This window comes from Oncorhynchus mykiss, chromosome 18, assembly GCF_057628025.1.
Source record: "Oncorhynchus mykiss isolate SJ-2025 chromosome 18, ASM5762802v1, whole genome shotgun sequence".
NCBI lineage: Eukaryota > Metazoa > Chordata > Actinopteri > Salmoniformes > Salmonidae > Oncorhynchus > Oncorhynchus mykiss.
The window spans coordinates 28657841-28674845 of record NC_143039.1 but is presented as its reverse complement, the minus strand read 5'-3'; the positions used below and the strand labels follow the sequence as shown (position 1 = coordinate 28674845).

The 17005-nt window shown below is 43.1% G+C and overlaps 1 protein-coding gene across 3 annotated transcripts in view; it reads left to right on the top strand.

The window, feature by feature from the left end:
- The first annotated feature begins 609 nt into the window (after nt 1-609).
- Nucleotides 610-17005, top strand: part of LOC110495812 (ras-related protein Rab-9A) — a 32939-nt gene continuing 16543 nt past the window's right edge. Inside the window, exons 1-2 of one of the 3 annotated variants that reach the window (XM_090208094.1) lie at nt 610-836; nt 6680-6801. The gene's annotated coding sequence lies outside the window, so the exon portion shown is untranslated. Of the gene's footprint in view, nt 837-1089; nt 1244-6679; nt 6802-17005 lie in introns of those variants that run through there. The other 2 variants (XM_090208093.1, XM_090208099.1) reach the window with 2 other exon arrangements.

The following is a 17005-nucleotide window of genomic DNA, read 5'->3' as shown; positions in this document are numbered from 1 at the left end:
TGTACCAACTCCTTGAGCCAAACATAATTGAAGCGTTTCAGATCAACTTTGAGTGAATCCCAGAGAGCACAGCCTTTGTGGATTTTCTGAGTGTATTTCTCTGTAGACCGGCTGGGGATACGCTCCTGGTTAGGATACCAGAGGCAATACCAGAGGATTAGCTGAGAGAGAGAGAGAGAGAGAGAGAGAGAGAGAGAGAGAGAGAGAGAGAGAGAGAGAGAGAGAGAGAGAGAGAGAGAGAGAGAGAGAGAGAGAGAGAGAGAGAGAGAGAGAGAGAGAGAGAGAGAGAGAGAGAGAGAGAGAGAGAGAGAGAGAGAGAGAGAGAGAGAGAGAGAGAGAGAGAGAGAGAGAGAGAGAGAGAGAGAGAGAGAGAGAGAGAGAGAGAGAGAGAGAGAGAGAGAGAGAGAGAGAGAGAGAGAGAGAGAGAGAGAGAGAGAGAGAGAGAGAGAGAGAGAGAGAGAGAGAGAGAGAGAGAGAGAGAGAGAGAGAGAGAGAGAGAGAGAGAGAGAGAGAGAGAGAGAGAGAGAGAGAGAGAGAGAGTTGAAAGAATGGCCTCCCTCCCTCCAAAGAGCATTCTTCCAAACCCCCATGTTCTCTCTCAGGGAGGTCAGACTCAGGGTTACTTCACAGAAACGGTACCACCCTCCACAGCTCTCCATAACAAAGCTCTGGAATACTGATTAGGATAATACTGAATTCTAATGTGTTTTAGGACAGGATCATACAAACATTAGGGTTGTATTACCACACTATGTGTACTACGTGGAAAACAGGAAGTGTGGACCAATGTTAAATCAAAACAAACATTCAATACTGACAGCGATCTCAACCATCTGGTGAGGATTTGTGATTTCGCAACATATTGTTGCTACCGCACTAGTCTTCATCCGACTCAGTCCACTTAAACTGGCTTTATTACGAAGGTTTCATCATGTGTTTCATGTGGAATTCATAATGTGTTTCTATGTTTGTGCACGACTATGGGCATTTATTTGTCTGTTTGAAACCACAGTAGCTATTTGCAGGTACTTTAGCAATAGCTAGTCTTTAGCAACAGCAAATATGTGCATGTTTCTTGTGTGTGTGTGTGCTTGTTAGAGCCGCAAGCATTCTGAGGCCGTGGGCTGGACTGCTCAGTCAGTCAGGAATCTTTTTTTCCCTTCAGGCTGAGTCCCTCCCGGTCACACTTTTCACCTAATGTGTGTAATGGTTAACATCTTGGCAGGCCGGGGTCATACCAAAGGTAATTTTACAGAGGCTTGTGTGGTGTTCCAGTAATGTAAGGTTGTATACCCAATCTACCTGCCCGTACGCTTGTTTATTCCATGTGTAACTATGTGTTGTTGTCGTTTGTGTCGCACTGCTTTGCTTTATCTTGGCCAGGTTGCAGATGTAAATGAGAACTTGTTCTCAACTAGCCTACCTGGTTAAATAAAGGTAAAATAAATAATAATAATACAAAAAAATATCAAACATACTCATTTTACGAGGTAAAACCAGCTTTCAGTGCAAGACCTCATCCAAGATGTCCATGAAAAACTAGAATGTGTCAAACAAATCTCCTTGAAGTTGAGTCCTTTTTTAGTAACAGGGTTGAAAAGGACTCAGTTATTGCATGTTGACATTCTGGTTGACATGAGATTCCAATAGCATTACAAAGAGGGTACTTTAAACAGCAGAGAGGTAGACCAACACTAACCAACCAATAGAAAATAATAGAACAGAATAGAATAGAACTGAATAGAATAGAACAGAATACAATAGAACATAATATAATAGAACTGAATAGAATAGAACAGAATACAATAGAAGGGAGCGGTGGGTGTGCATTGGCATTTTTTCGTCAACATGTTCATGAGGACTCCTAACTCCATTTCTTCTAACAGTCCCATGGCAGATTTATGTATATGAGATTAGACAAGTCACAACAAGATCCAGCACAATGCATTCTTTATCATTCTCTATCCGTTTCTATCAGATGGGCACTATGACATACTGAAACAATGGTCTAATGTCATGGGCTAGCTGGCTGGTAGCCGCCTCTGGCATTCCTGCATTGTGTAGTCAGATAGATGGAGATAGACCCACTGACCATCCATTCAGACCTATTAAGAACCCAATCAATTTGCACAGGGATGGGAAAAACCCTGTTAAATGCATCCACTCAGTGTCACATTCTGGATGTGATGGCAGTGTCGGGGTGGATGGGTACAGCTAGAAGGCTGCTATAGCCCAGAGGGGTCATTGAGTCAGTTGAGTGTTCGGTCAGTAATATAGGGCAACTGGTGTTGCTATAGCTACAATGACAATGTCATTTCAGTCTGAATATAAGTGAAACAATTCATGTTTAAACTGAAGCTAAGAGCCTTGTTTTCTACCATGTCTGGGAGTTTGGACGTTGGTGTTTGGAGGTTTACTATCTTTAGTTTTAATATGCTCCTCAAGAGTTGTCTTTAAATACAAACGATCCAGAGTGTTATTATCATCAAATATCGAGACAATGCCAAGTGGTTCTTATGAATATTTCAGATCTAATCAAGGGAATTCCAGGCTTGCGTGTTAATTACTTTGCGCTCTCCCACTCATCTGATCTGGTGTTCAAGGGCTTCTATTTTGACATGGCGTTCATTTTCCGAAGTGTGAAGCGTTTCATCCTGTACCATGGCAGATAGACCGACAGCTCTCATGGTGCAGAATGGCACGCGTCACACGTCGTACCCGTCACTCAAACTTCCATACTTCCCGAGGGTTTAGAATTGGGTGGAAACCGACGGGTTACATAATAGACAGGCTGGATCCAAGAGCCTGAGGCAGGGTATGTTAACTCTCCCGAAAGTCAAACATAACCCCATTCAACTCAGCTTGTCTGTGAACAGCAATATTAATACATTACACTGTAACATGGACACTGTAATGTACAGTGTTAACAAAGTGGAGAAATCTTTGTTCTTTTGAATGAACTGACTAACCCAAGTTAACGGGCCTTTGTTTCAAACAGTGCCATGTGAGACTCCCTACTCATACAGTAAAGCTTGGCTAGGGCCTGGTGTTCTTCTGTAACTCGGCAAGTCAGTTACGAACATATTCGTATTTACAATGACGGCCGAACCCGGACGATGCTGGGTCAATTGTGCGCCGCCCTATGGGACTCCCAATCATGGCCAGTTGTGATACAGCCTGGAATTGAACCAGGGTCTGTAGTGACGCCTCTAGTCCTGAGATGCAGTGCCTTAGACCGCTGCACCACTCGGGAGCCCAAATGACCCGACCAGGAAGATAACTATTGTATTTAAGCTTATAGAAAGACCCTTCGTGAGGGGGAGTGTCAGCTTACATAGTACATCTAGTTATAGCTATAGCTAATCTGCTACCTGGTCAAGTCTGACGTTCACATTTTACCAAGCTTCATTTGACAGATGGAAGGGACGTCCATTTTCCAAACACACACAGACACACACACATGCACTCACAGTCTTTGCTCACACACTCAAATTCACACACACACACACACAGAAGCACAAAGGTGTTAATCGTAGTGACTGGAGACCATTCACACCTATGACAGGGTGTGGAGGAGGAACCCTGTAGGAAAACTAAGTGTGGAGAAAGGGAAAGGGGGATACCTAGTCAGTTATACAACTGAATGTCTTCATCTGAAATGTGTCTTCCTCATTCAACCCAACCCCACAAGGTGTGGAGGAGGAACCCTTTACAAAACAAGGTGTGGAGGAGGAACCCTGTATGAAAACTAGGTGTGGAGGAGGAACCCTGTAGGAAAACAAGGTGTGGAGGAGGAACCCTGTAGGAAAACAAGGTGTAGAGGAGGAACCCTGTAGGAAAACAAGGTGCGGAAGAAGAACCCTGTTGGAAAACTAGGTGTGGAGGAGGAACCCTGTAGGAAACAAGGTGTAGAGGAGGAACCCTGTAGGAAAACAAGGTTGTAAAGAGATAGAGGAAGAGAAAGGTCAGAGGAAGTGATGTAATCACAATGGGACAACCCTTTTTTCATGGGAACTGCTGTGAGAGTGGTAACGTTTTGGTTTGCCCTGGTAAGGTTCCAATCTGGTATGTCTCTGTCATCTTATTTCCTACCTCACAGGCCAAATGTGACACAAACATCCCCCCTTCCACCCCCACCCCCGTTGGCGCGGTGATACTTTTAGCACGGCCATGAAGAAAATAGTCCCAGTGCAAATAGGAATCAAAATTCAGTTAAGGTTAGACTACACCTCAAAGTGTCATTCAATGGATGTGCAAATTTTCACTCTACAGTGTTTATGGTGTACAAATAGCCTGTCATAAATATCAGTTCTAAGTTACTAGAGGCCCTGAGGTTTCCCTGACCATGTGACCGGACCAGGAATCCCAATCAGGAGTAACAATGGAGAGGTGGAGACTAACCAGGTGACATGAGACTAACGCTGACTCAGAAACTCACTGTGACTTTATTCCCCCTTTCGAAGGTGTGGTTAAGCCTCTTTCTCTGCTCAGTGTTTTATCTACTAGGTGTTTTATCTACTAGGTGTTTTATCTGCTCAGTGTTTACTCTGCTCAGTGTTTACTCTGCTCAGTGTTTACTCTGCTCAGTGTTTACTCTGCTCAGTGTTTACTCTGCTCAGTGTTTACTCTGGCCTGTGGCGAGGAGAGGAGCGCAGTCTCCTTGCCTAATGATCTACATCACTGTGGTTCGGGTTATAAATAGCGGAGCGGTCATGGATGATGCCAGCGCAGTGGTGGAAAACGTTGTGCCCTCTCTCTGCTGAGAGAGAGAGAGACTCAATAGGGATGGGGTATACGGCATTGGGCGTTGCCGCTGCAACCTCAGTGGGCAAATACATTTCCCAGGTCGTCAGGGCAAATGAATTCAAATAAGTTGCCTTAGGGAGCATGTCATATTGATGACATGAGCATGTGGTACGCAAATCAACTATATTGCTCAGTCAGTATGCAAGTAAAATGTTCCGGATTCACAAGGCTCAGAAGTTTCCATTCCATATCATTACAGGAAATTTACAATAATAAGCACTTCCTTTTTCTTTCTCCTGGTCATACGTGTATGCAGCCTCTATTACTGAGCAGTGTGTGAGAGAGTGTCGTTTCTATTCTAGTTCCACATGCAGTGTATACTGTATTGGTTTTTATGCATTCACATTTTTATGCAAATCACCGTTGAGGAATTTCGAAGAGGAACTTCCCTCTGGCTTCCCTCCTCTGTTTTAGCTGTCTCTGGCCTAATCTGGAATAGGGTCCACTTTGTAGCAGGTTCTACTTACAATAGAGTCACAATAGTTTGTAAGTGGTTTATTGTTGATCGTTTGCATCTTATCATGCAAGCAGGTGGTTGAAGAGCTGTGTATTACCATAGTGAATTCCTCAGGTGGGGAAAGAGGGGAGGACAACCAAATCTGTCTTCTATTATGAAAAACAATGGAGAGCCAATCACATTATCAATTACAAATATTTGATTTACAAAATATATTATACAAAAGGAGGTGATGGAAATGAGACTTAGTTGTTTAGCGAATAGTGAACAGATTTCATTGGGGTTGAATTAGTAGCCTATATCTTTCTATGTATCGGTGTTGCCATGGGAATGGATATGGATAACAGATGGCATGTGAAATCAGTGGCAGCGTGTCAACACACTAGCTTGCTTACAGTTCGAACCAGAGAGGGAGGAGTGCACGACTATTCTCTACACAGCCTACACAGGCTATTTCTTTCCCAAGTCTGTTAGAGTATGTGAGGGAGAGCAAGTATGCACAGGTGTTACTGTCTTTATCACCCAGCTACATGGGTTCGAATCTCTTCTCCAGTAATGTGGGTGTGACTTACTCTGCTGAGTTTTGTGGCTATCACAGCTGCTCCTGGAATAACTAGGGCTAACTTAGTGGGAATAATTGGACAGTAGTTGTTCCAAGGTTATTTTGCTGGACATGCTGGGTCGGTTATTTCCCATACCATTGTACTGTACACTCCCTAGCTCTGTTCCCCCTACCTAAAAGTGTTTGACTTCAATTGTTTTCAATTGGAAAGATCTGTGAATGAGAGGCCCTGGATGTTGGTGTGGCAGGCCTAGGAACGGGGAATGACTGTTTTTGTACAGTACCCAAAACTTCCAATAGTACAGCAGTCAGCACTTAGCAGGCCCCCTCAATGCACACAAACACACACACACATACACCACACACACACACACTACTTTTGCCTGGCTCTGGACCCAGGCCAGATATAATTACTAACATTCCACCACAAACCCAGGCCTGCGTCTCAGGTTAAAGCTTCAGCAGGACTTCCACTATTCCACTGACGTCCTCATAGTCCCCTGTATGGAAGTGGGAGACTTGTCCAATTAAGGTTAGGTCAGAACAATACCTATGTGTGATATGATGCACTATAAATGTGCATTACTGATGTACATAGTTATTTTTCAATCGCACAACAAGATAACCACAAAGTACAGTACAGTGGGAATTATCAGGTAAGCATCATGCATCATGCTGTCAGTCCAGTCTCTCTTTTTCCCGTATAATTGCTTTACATTTCTAGGAGGCTTCAAAGCCAAATCTGATGCTTTTCATTTTTACTCCCCTCAAGGAAAGGACACAGTGAAACAAAATTCTCACTCACCCTTCTTTCTTCAATCAATATGTTATTTTCTCTGTCTCTCCTTGTACAGTATTAGCATACCCATGGCGGGAAAAGTCAGGCATGCCATTGTCTGATTGGGGGGCACCAACGCCAAGGAAAACAGCCCACCAATGAGAGGACCGCCTGCAGGGACAGCTGCGTGCCATTCAAGTAAACTGAGAACATTTCTGCTCATTATGACTCTGTGTGTGTGTGTGTGTGTGTGTGTGTGTGTGTGCGTGCGTGCGTGCGTGCGTGCGTGCGTGTGTGTTTGTTTGTGTGTGTAAGTAAAAAAGAGAGAGAGAGAGAGAGAGATGGAGAAAAAGTCAGGGGGAAGCATAGGGCATTTGACCAACTGAAAATAGATGCAGACAGTTGTTTTTCCAACATACTGATTATCCAGCAGCTGGAGCATGAACACAGTGAATAATTCCACCTTTCAACACCCTTTCAGATTCTTTCAACACTCTTTGTAGTGACATCTGAGGCCACCGACTCATTCCCTTGTTTTCGGGGGTAGGAGTTTAAATTGACCTTTTCCTCTGGGAGGCCTGAGTGGAACACATTCACCACATGGGCTCCAATCTCTCTATCTCCCTTCTCACTTCTCACTTCTGGTGTCTCTTTTCTCTCTTGCTCTTTTCCTCTCTCTCCCCAGGTAGAAAATTCGGTTCCTTGGAGGTTGTGGGAACGTACGCTTTTGCTTTCCCATTTGTTCTGGGAATTAAGCCATGAGTTTCCTGACCCTTAAAATGTAGTTTTCTAAACGTTCTGAGAACTGAAGTGAAAATGTCGCCTGTTCTGGGAGCTTATATTTTCAGGTTGCAGGGAGGTTCCGAGAACGTCGTTCTATGGTTCACTGAAAGTTTTGCTGAGAAATTATAGGTTATTTTACCTTTAATTACACTGCAAGCATAATTTGGGTTAACTGTTTTGAACTCCAAGCACAGATAGAAATGCATTTGATTAGGCATTAATCATGTGAACACATTCATTTGTTTATTGTGGCATGGTGTCTGTGAGACTCAAACCTAGGATCTTCTGCTCTCTATCTATGGAATTAGTCAACTGCTCCACGAAGATGGAGCTACCATGCCATGTTATTTTTTTTACTCACACACATAATTTTTGCCTATTTAAACAGACCCGGTTTCAAAGGAAACAAGCACTCATTAAAACCTACACACCTAAACACAAGATAGAGGATAGAGAGAGTTTTGTTGATGCAGAATGTGTATGTTTTTAAATAACATTCTTTGAACGTTCTTTGAACGTTCTTTGAACGTTACTAATGGTTTCTTGTGGTTTTAATGGAAAGTTTTCATAATGTTCCGAGAACATGCCTTTCAATAGAACCATGAGGAAACCTGTAGAAAACATTATGTTTAAGAAGAACGTTGTTTCTTAATGCTCTCCGATTGTTCTGAGAACATGAGCTTAAAAAGAATCATGAGGAAACCTGTAGAAAACGTTATGCTGAAGGACTGAAATTCCCACAGAAGAACGTTGTTACTTATCGTTTCTTAGAGCCATGAGAAAACCTGTAGGAAACATTATGGGAAGGTTGTATGCAAAATAACTATAGGACAACCACGCTCTCACCAAGCTCGAAGAAACATATGGCTCTAAGAACGTCACATGCTAGCTGTAGCCCTCTTGCTTTGCTCTTTCCAACTCTTTCTCTCTCTCTTCCCCCCTCTCTCTCTCTCTCTCTCTCTCTCTCTCTCTCTCTCTCTGCCCCTGTCTAGTTCTTAAAGTGTTAGCACACACACAGCCATATTAGGATGTGAAAGAACATGCCCTTTTCTGCACAGGAATTTCTCAGTTCAGCTCCTTATCTCCCAGTACTCAGAGTGTAGATGATAACAGATCCTTCTGACTGGGTACAAGAGCCAGCACTGTGTTTCAGTGAGAGGGGAGAAGAAGAAAGGAGAGGGGGATAGAGAGGGAGAGAGAAAGTGGAGAGAGAGAGAGAGGGAGAGAGAGAGAGAGAGAGAGAGAGTTGGAAAAGAGAGAGCGAGTGAGGGAGATGGATACATAATATTCCATTAGGCACTAATATTAGAAACCAAGGAAAAGAGATCTAGGGAGGGGTCTGAGCCTGGATTTCATGCCAAAACCTTGTCCCCTTCCTTCTCCCCCCCCCCCCCCCCCCCCCCTTCACAGATCTGATAGGACAGGTTAGGTCAAAGCAACATGGATGAAATTAGGTAGATCTAGAACAGTGAGGAAGCTCTCTTGTCATTGTCCAAACACACAACATTCCTACATTCTTCCAAATATAATGCACTTTTGTTCAAATCAGCAGTGTTGTAACCCACAGACCAGAGATAAAACCTCTGTTGACATCGTTACAAGTAGGCTGAGTCCCAAATGGCCCCCTATTCCCTACATAGTCCCCCCACCTTTGGGGACACAGCCATGGTGAACCACAGTCCCTAAAATGGACAGGTTGTACAGATCCGTTTGTCGACTTTCAGAATAATGAGGACGGCCCACATTCTTTAGTTCTGACTTCATTGTTTAAACCTACAGTGATTGGTTTAGAGTTTAGACACATGAGCCCCACTCTATACTCGCTTAGAGAAAAATCTTGGTGAGAGGCTTGCCACAGCAGCTCTGTTCCAGCTGTTATTTTGTAGTGCAGTCGTAAGCAGCAGAGCATGCCTCCTCAAAACATGTTTGGATTAGGAGAGCATTATGCTGAAACCACGAGGCAGCATTTCACTTCAAAACGTTGTCCCCTCTTTTTCAACTTCACATTATTATTATTATTTATTAAACCTTAATTTAACCAGGAAGGGCTCATTGAGATTTAACATCTCTTTTTCAAGAGCGTCCTGGACAAGATAGGCAGCACCAAGTCATTACAAAAATTACAGACAAACAACATGAAAAACTACAAGTAATCTAATAAAAACCATAGAATTCACAAGAGTATAACAAAATCATAAAACAGCAAATTAAAAACATTGACAGGTCAGGGAATCAGTCTCAAGATCATTCATCAGTGATTTAAAAATACCAATCGGGAGTTCTTCCAGTTTAAAAGTATTTTGCAAGGCGTTCCAAGACGATGGCGCAGAGTACATAAAAGCCCTTTTACCAAATTCAGTTCGGACATTTGGAACAGTTAGCAGGATAAAGTCCAGCGAACGAAGAGAGTACCCACCACATTTCTGAACAATAAAAATGCCCAGATAAATAGGTAGTAAATGCAAAATGGCTTTGTAAATAAAAGTATACCAGTGACTGAGCCTACGAGTGACTAGAGAAGGCCAGACAACCCTGGTATACAAAGTGCAGTGGTGCGTAAGGGTTTTGCAGTTTAAAATAAATCTCAAAGTGCCATGGTAAAGGGTGTCAATTGATCTCAAACACTGAGCGGAAGCATTCATATATAAAATAACCCCATAGTCTAGTAAAGGCATAAATGTAGCTGATACTAGCCTCCTTCTGGCTTCAAAAGAAAAACAGTCCTTACTCCTAAAATAAAATCCCAATTTCAGCTTAAATTCTTTTGTAAGTTGTTGAATATGCAATTTAAAAGAGAGGCCGTCATCAATTAAAATTCCAAGATATTTATATGAGGTTACAGTCTCAATCTCAATGCCCTGACAGGTAAGAATAGGTGAAAAGTTTCTTGCTTTAGAAAACACCATTAGTTTAGTTTTGTCAGTATTGAGGATAAGCTTCAATTGACACAAGGTATGTTGAACAGTATAAAAATCATTTTGCAAGTTCTGGAAAGCTTTTGTAAGAGACGAGGCACAACAGTAAATAACAATATCATCAGCATAAAAATGAAGTTGTGCATTTTGGACATTTTTTTCTAAATTATTTATATAAATAGTGAATAAGAGAGGACCAAGTACAGAGCCTTGGGGCACACCATTACAGACAGACAATTGAACAGACATGAGCCCATCAAATTGAGTGCACTGAGTTCTACCAGACAGATTGTTAGCAAACCATGCAACTGCATGCTCCGAAAGACCTACACTCGACAATCTCTGCCTTAGTATAGCATGATCAACTGTATCAAAAGCCTTAGAGAGATCAATAAAAAGTGAGACACAGTGCTGTTTTTTGTCAAGGGCTTCAGTGATATCATTTAAAACCTTCATGGCTGCTGTAATTGTGCTATGCTTCTTCCTGAAGCCAGATTGGTACCTTGATAAAATAGAGTTAGTATATAAAAACTCTTTTAGCTGTTCACTCACAAGGGTTTCTAGTATTTTCACCAGGGGTGACAGCTTTGAGATTGGCCTATAATTAGAGTTGGAGAGTTGGATCTCCCCCTTTTAAAAGTGGTAGGACAAATGCTGATTTCCAGACTTCCAGAATTCCTTTGGAATTTCATTACATTCCAGGGTTAAATTGAACAGATATGTAAGTGGTTCAGCTATGAAATCAGCTACCAGATTTAAAAAGCAGGGATCCAAAAAGATCAGGACCTGCAGGCTTTCTCTGATCTAAGGATTTCAGGGCTTTATGTACCACCTGCACTGAGAATGGCAAAAAGCTCAAAGTTTGACCAGCTCTCACTGGTTCATCCACACAGGGTTGTACAGAGACAGAGGACACTGAATCAAACAGCCTACCATGATACAAAGTGCTCGTTGAAACAATTCTGCATTTCAATCTTGTCATATACAGCAACAAAGTCCTTCAATACACATGACGGCAATTCATTAACATTACCGTTACCAGACACAGACTTAATAGCCTTCCAAAACCTTCTAGGGTCATTCAGGTTATCAGTGGTAACAGACATAAAATATTCAGACTTGGCCTTCCTGAGAAGAAAATAACACTTATTTCGTAGCTACCTAAAAACAAGCCAATCAGCATCAGAACATTATTTCCTTGCTTTAGCCCAGGCTAGATTACGATCGTGAATAATACAAGACAGCTCAGAAGAAAACCGTGGATTATCCCGCCCTTTAACCCTGAACCTGCCATCAAACCATCATGAAAGAATTTCCAGGCAGTTTCCACATCAGGGATAAGCTCAATCTTGCTCCAGAAGGAAAGCCTGCTCATTAAAACACTTCAAATTTCTCTTACGAATAAAACGTGGGTTTGTCTTAGGGACCTTAGTATTTCTAACAGCAACAACAACAGCACAATGGTCACTTACATCATTACAAAAAACACCAACCGCAGAATATTTATGTGGAACATTTGTCAATATCAAATCAATCAGGGTAGGTTTTACTGGGCATTTAAGATATGGGTAAGATTCAACTGGGTAAGATTCATGGAATTACAAAACATTTTTAAATCATCAGACACCGGCTTTAACCAACACCAGTTGAGATCACCAATCAAGATAATTTCACTGTAAAGAAGTTTAGACATAAGGTTCATCAGAGAAGAAAATGCATCACCGAGAGCAGAGGGGGGGGGGGGGGGGGGGTCTATAACAGCCAATCAAAGTTATAGAGAGACCCTTTGAAACTTCAATATTCAAAGCAAGAAATTCCAACTGTTTACAAATAGTTTCAGACTTTGCAACACTTACAGGGAATTTAGTTTTTACATATATAGCCACACCCCCACCTTTCTTAACTCGATCAGTGCGATTAACATTGTAACCACTTTTACAAATATCCTTATCAAAAAATACCTGAAAGGATTGGATGGGTTTAAACTGTTAATGATGATGGTGATGGTCTATGGTACAATATTACTGAAATGGTGTACTCTGTCCATCACAAATATTCTCTTGCATTTCATGAACATGTTATATTGAAAGAAGGTGCAACCAAACCTGCCATAGTCATTTTTATGCCTTAGCCTATCTTTATTCACAAACTCCTCTCCGTGCACATGACTGAAAAGTAAACACAAAAGGGAGGAAGAAGAGAAGGATTGGAGGGAGAACTGAGAACACTAGCCCTCGTGGCCGAGCCTTGTCCACTTCTGCATTCCCCGCTGCAGAGGAAATAGGAGCAATGACCTCCTGTCGCGGTGATGAATGCCACGGTTCCTCTACTACCCAGAACCCCTTGTGCCACAGCAGGCGGTAGAGCTACAGGAAGTGTGAGGTAGGGGTCATAGTGTGAGGTAGGGGTGACTATTTCAGACGGACTGACCACAGGGTAGGCAGAGATGTGTTCTTTATGTTTCCTGTTTGTTGCTTGTCAGCAGATGGACTATAGTTTGAGATAGGTCAAAGCGTGGTGTTTTCCTGTGTTAGAGTGGATTGCAGGATTGCAATATTCTGAGGCCTGGACCCGGTAGTCATGTGATAGACACTATTTAATAAAACCAGTAGTGCAGCTTCAAAGTTCAAACCCTTTATCAGACAAGATAATAGAGGAGGATAATGGCATTGGAGTGTCTCTCGTATGTCCTGTGCAGATTGGCTGATTCTCTCATATGGTCATGTGAAGAAAGGCTGGCTGGTGTATTGCACTGCCAGAATTTGGATTCACACAGGAAATAGTGTCAGACTAGCTCAGTGGAGTAGTGTGTAGTGTGTGTGTGTGTGTCCTATTGTACCTTGTACCATATCACTTTTATTTTCACTCTCTTAAAACTTCGGTGCACAACTCTTGTCCTCGAGGCACAGCCACAGTCTGTTAAAACAGACCTGGCTAAGCAGGGCCATTAATTGGTCAATTAAGAGCCAGAGGGAAATCATACCCAGCGGGACTTTGGCACTCGCGCACTTAAGTTGTGCCGCCCTGCCTTAAACCATCCTACCCCCTCCTATCCCTTAGTCACTCTGCCAGTCAAGACACAACTTCAAAGCTGTCGCTATTAACCCAGTCTACCACTCCGAGTTAACTGAGGTCAAGAATCTTTCTTAGGGTATGCAGTGACCTAACCCGAAGCCATGTTATGACATCAAACACACTGTAATTCTTGTGCTCTTTAAGATGCCAGATCCTGATCGCGCAGGGTATGTCATTCTTAAGTCCTAGGCTGGGCAGACACCCCTTGGTAAGGCTTGTGTTGATAGGCTACTAATGCTATGCTAACTAATGCTAAGTTCCTCTTGGTTTGAAAAAAACCTGCGGTGGAATTTTGGCTCCCTGGAGCTTCCTTCCTCTCGGCCATGATGCCAAATATGGCCTGGGCTTGCCACATTCGCTGAAATATGAAGCTATGTGTGTGTGTGTTCACTGTTTTCCCTGCTGGCTATGAGATATGACCCCAGCCACGTACTATGATATGAATGACATTATTGTTTCTTTCTCTCCCTCTCCCCCCTCCTTTTTGTCCCTCTGTCCTGCATTTTTACATGTTCTGTATAATGTAACTCTGTTATACTGGCCAGGAAGATAGTGAACCTTTGCACTGCTCAGAGAAAACGTTTCTTTCTTTTTCCCCTTTTCAACGCCGCAGTCAGTTGCTCTGTTTCACTAGTTTTCTATGTGTGAGTAAAGAACGTCAACAAGAAATAGACGCATTTTTATTTTGGGCAGTGTTTGCATTTACACTTAAAAACGGTTTTATAACAAAGCCTAAATTAGGAAAATGGAGAGTGTTGACTAGGTTTGGGGGAAAGTGGCCCTACAACTAGTCTTGCACAATGTGTGTCTGTAGTAGGATATTCCGAAAGATGTCATTTCAAAATGTTGTTGTGCATCAGCAGTTTTTCTCTTGTCATGTCAGTCACTGACCGTCACCCAATTAGCCTTGTCAGCGAACAATTTTTTGATTGGTAAGTCAGTAAAGCCAGCTATCTAAACTTGTCTGAATACCAACCGCATGGCAAGATTGGATTTGATTGATTTTACCTCCAGGGGGCCCGTATTGATTTTGCTAGTCACTCTCACTCTAAAAAAACCCACTCAGATATCATTAACATGGCATAAGTCATGACAAAATGTGTAGAATTGCATGTAATTCGCTTTGAAACGGCTAAAATTACTCTCCGTTCCACGGCAAAACAGGATCCTGTTGTTGGCGTTTGAATAAAAATATATATATACATACATACACTTCCATTTCTCTCTGCCCTACGGGCATATGATCTGCCTAGTCAAAGTAGTTTATATGTAGGCTACTATAGACCAGCATTAACACTTCTCCTTAAACATGAGATGTTGATTTCTCACTTGATCATCTCAGTTCCTGTTCGGCGATGAGATGAGGTTCACAGGGAAGTGGGTGAGAGAGGCTTCTCTAAATGAAACTTGTCACTTCTACGTGACTCCCTTGAAATGAGCAAAGTGCTGATGAGGGGAGTAAACAGAGAGAACAGAGATCAGACAAATCTTCATAACTGGCTCTGGTGTTTACGGTTCCAAACACTGATCTCAGTCCAGAGATATGCAAGAGAAGTGAGGATTGGTACAGTGGGCCTACATCCTACCAATACTGTACATCCAACCCATTCTCCCATCTACTCAAAATCCAACCCCAACGACATGTCTGATTGTCTAAGTTTAACATGTGTTCTGTCTGTTTACTAGTCCTTTTTGGAGACAGATGGCCTTAACACTGGGTCAGAGGCATCTATACATTTGAGAGAGAGCTTGAAGTGGTTACTGGTTGTAGATGGTAAGACGTAATGTGTCTTTGGATGTCCTCCTGAGTTGTTTTACTACCCCCAGAAGGCTAAACTCCCCTTATCACACACACACACACACCAGCTGTGTTTGGTAGGCCTGGTGCAGGAGTGGGACATCTTTGAGGGTCCTTCCTGAAGACACTCAGGGAAGAGAGAGAGAGGGCTCTCCTCCTCTATGTTTATGCCTTTGCCACATGAGCAAGCAGGAATATGATGTGCTCATAGTGGCTAGGAGGGGTGTGTGCAGATGGAGTTGCATTGAAGACAAGCCAAATAAACTCTCCGCCACATACCCACGAAACAAAGCTCCTCCCTACTACACATATACCATAGCCCAGTTGACGATTGGCCCTAGAAACTACATCAAAAAGTGAAGAACCAGTCCAACTGAAATAAATTTTCCCACCTTCTGTTTCTCCCTCTCTCTCTTTTGTCTCCCTTCATACTCACTCCCCTTGTTTTTCAAAACACTATTTTTCTTTCTTCTCTTATTTCACTGTACCGACCCTGTTAAGTCACGTGAATGTATGTTGTTTTTTCCCTTTTTCTTCTTCTTGCATGTTTGTCTATCATGCATGGATCTGCCTGTGGAGGAGAGGAGAGGGGAGGAGAGGAGGAGAGGAGGGGTGCTGGGAGTATAACAGGGGTCCAAGGAATGCACAGTTGGGAAATCTGCAGTGGAGGGAAGGCTGGGGGTGCTGAGAGATGGAGGGAAGGGGCGGTTGAGTAGCGTCCTACACATGCCACATGCCAAAGAATCCTCACTGTGGGATATCTGGTTTTCATGCGCCCAACGGAAATTACCATGAAAGAGATGGGGGGGAGCAAAACAGACAGCAGTACAGTACATTCAGCCTTTGTCCTGTCCTCTTGAGAAAAGTAATATATACACAGTACCAGTCAAAAGTTTGGACACACCTACTCATTCAAGGGTTTTTCTTTATTTTTACTATTTTACATTGTAAAATAATAGTGAAGACATCAAAACTATGGAATAACACATATGGAATCATGTAGTAACCAAAAAAAGTGTTAAACAAATCAAAATATATTTTAGATTCTTCATGTAGCCACCCTTTGCCTTGATGACAGCTTTGCACAGTCTAGGCATTATCTCAACCAGCTTCACCTGGAATGCTTTTCCAACAGGCTTGAAGGAGTTCCCACATATGCTGAGCATTTGTTGGCTGCTTTTCCTTCACTCTGCAGTCCAACTCATCCCTGTCACGACTTCCACCGAAGGTGGCTCCTCTCCCTGTTCGGGCGGCACTCGGCGGTCGTGGTCGCCGGTCTACTAGCTGCCACCGTTCCCTTTTCTTTTTCGTTTGGTTTTATCTGTCTTGTTGTTCGTGTAGCTGTCATTTGTTTGGGTTGACCTGTACGTCAAGGCCGAGAAATGTGTGTTCTCCAAACAAGCCGTCTCTTTCCTGGGGTATCGCATTTCCACATCTGGGGTGGTGATGAAGTGTGACCGCATTGCGGCCGTGTGTAATTGACCGACTCCGACCATGGTAAAGGAGGTGCAGCGTTTTTTAGGGTTTGCCAATTACTACCGGAGGTTTATCCGGGGTTTGGGCAGGTGGCTGCTCCCATTACCTCACTGCTGAAGAGGGGTCCGGTGCGTTTGCGGTGGTCGGCAGATGCGGACAGGGCTTTTGGTCGCCCGATTGCGTTGTTTACCGATGCTCCCGTTTTGGCGCATATGGACCCCTCTTTGGCATTCATAGTGGAGGTGGACACGTCCGAGGCTGGTGTTGGAGCTGTGCTATCACAGCGCTCGGGCATGCCCCTGAAGCTTTGCCCCTGCGCTTTCTAAGACGAGGAAGCTCGGTCCGGCGGAGCGAA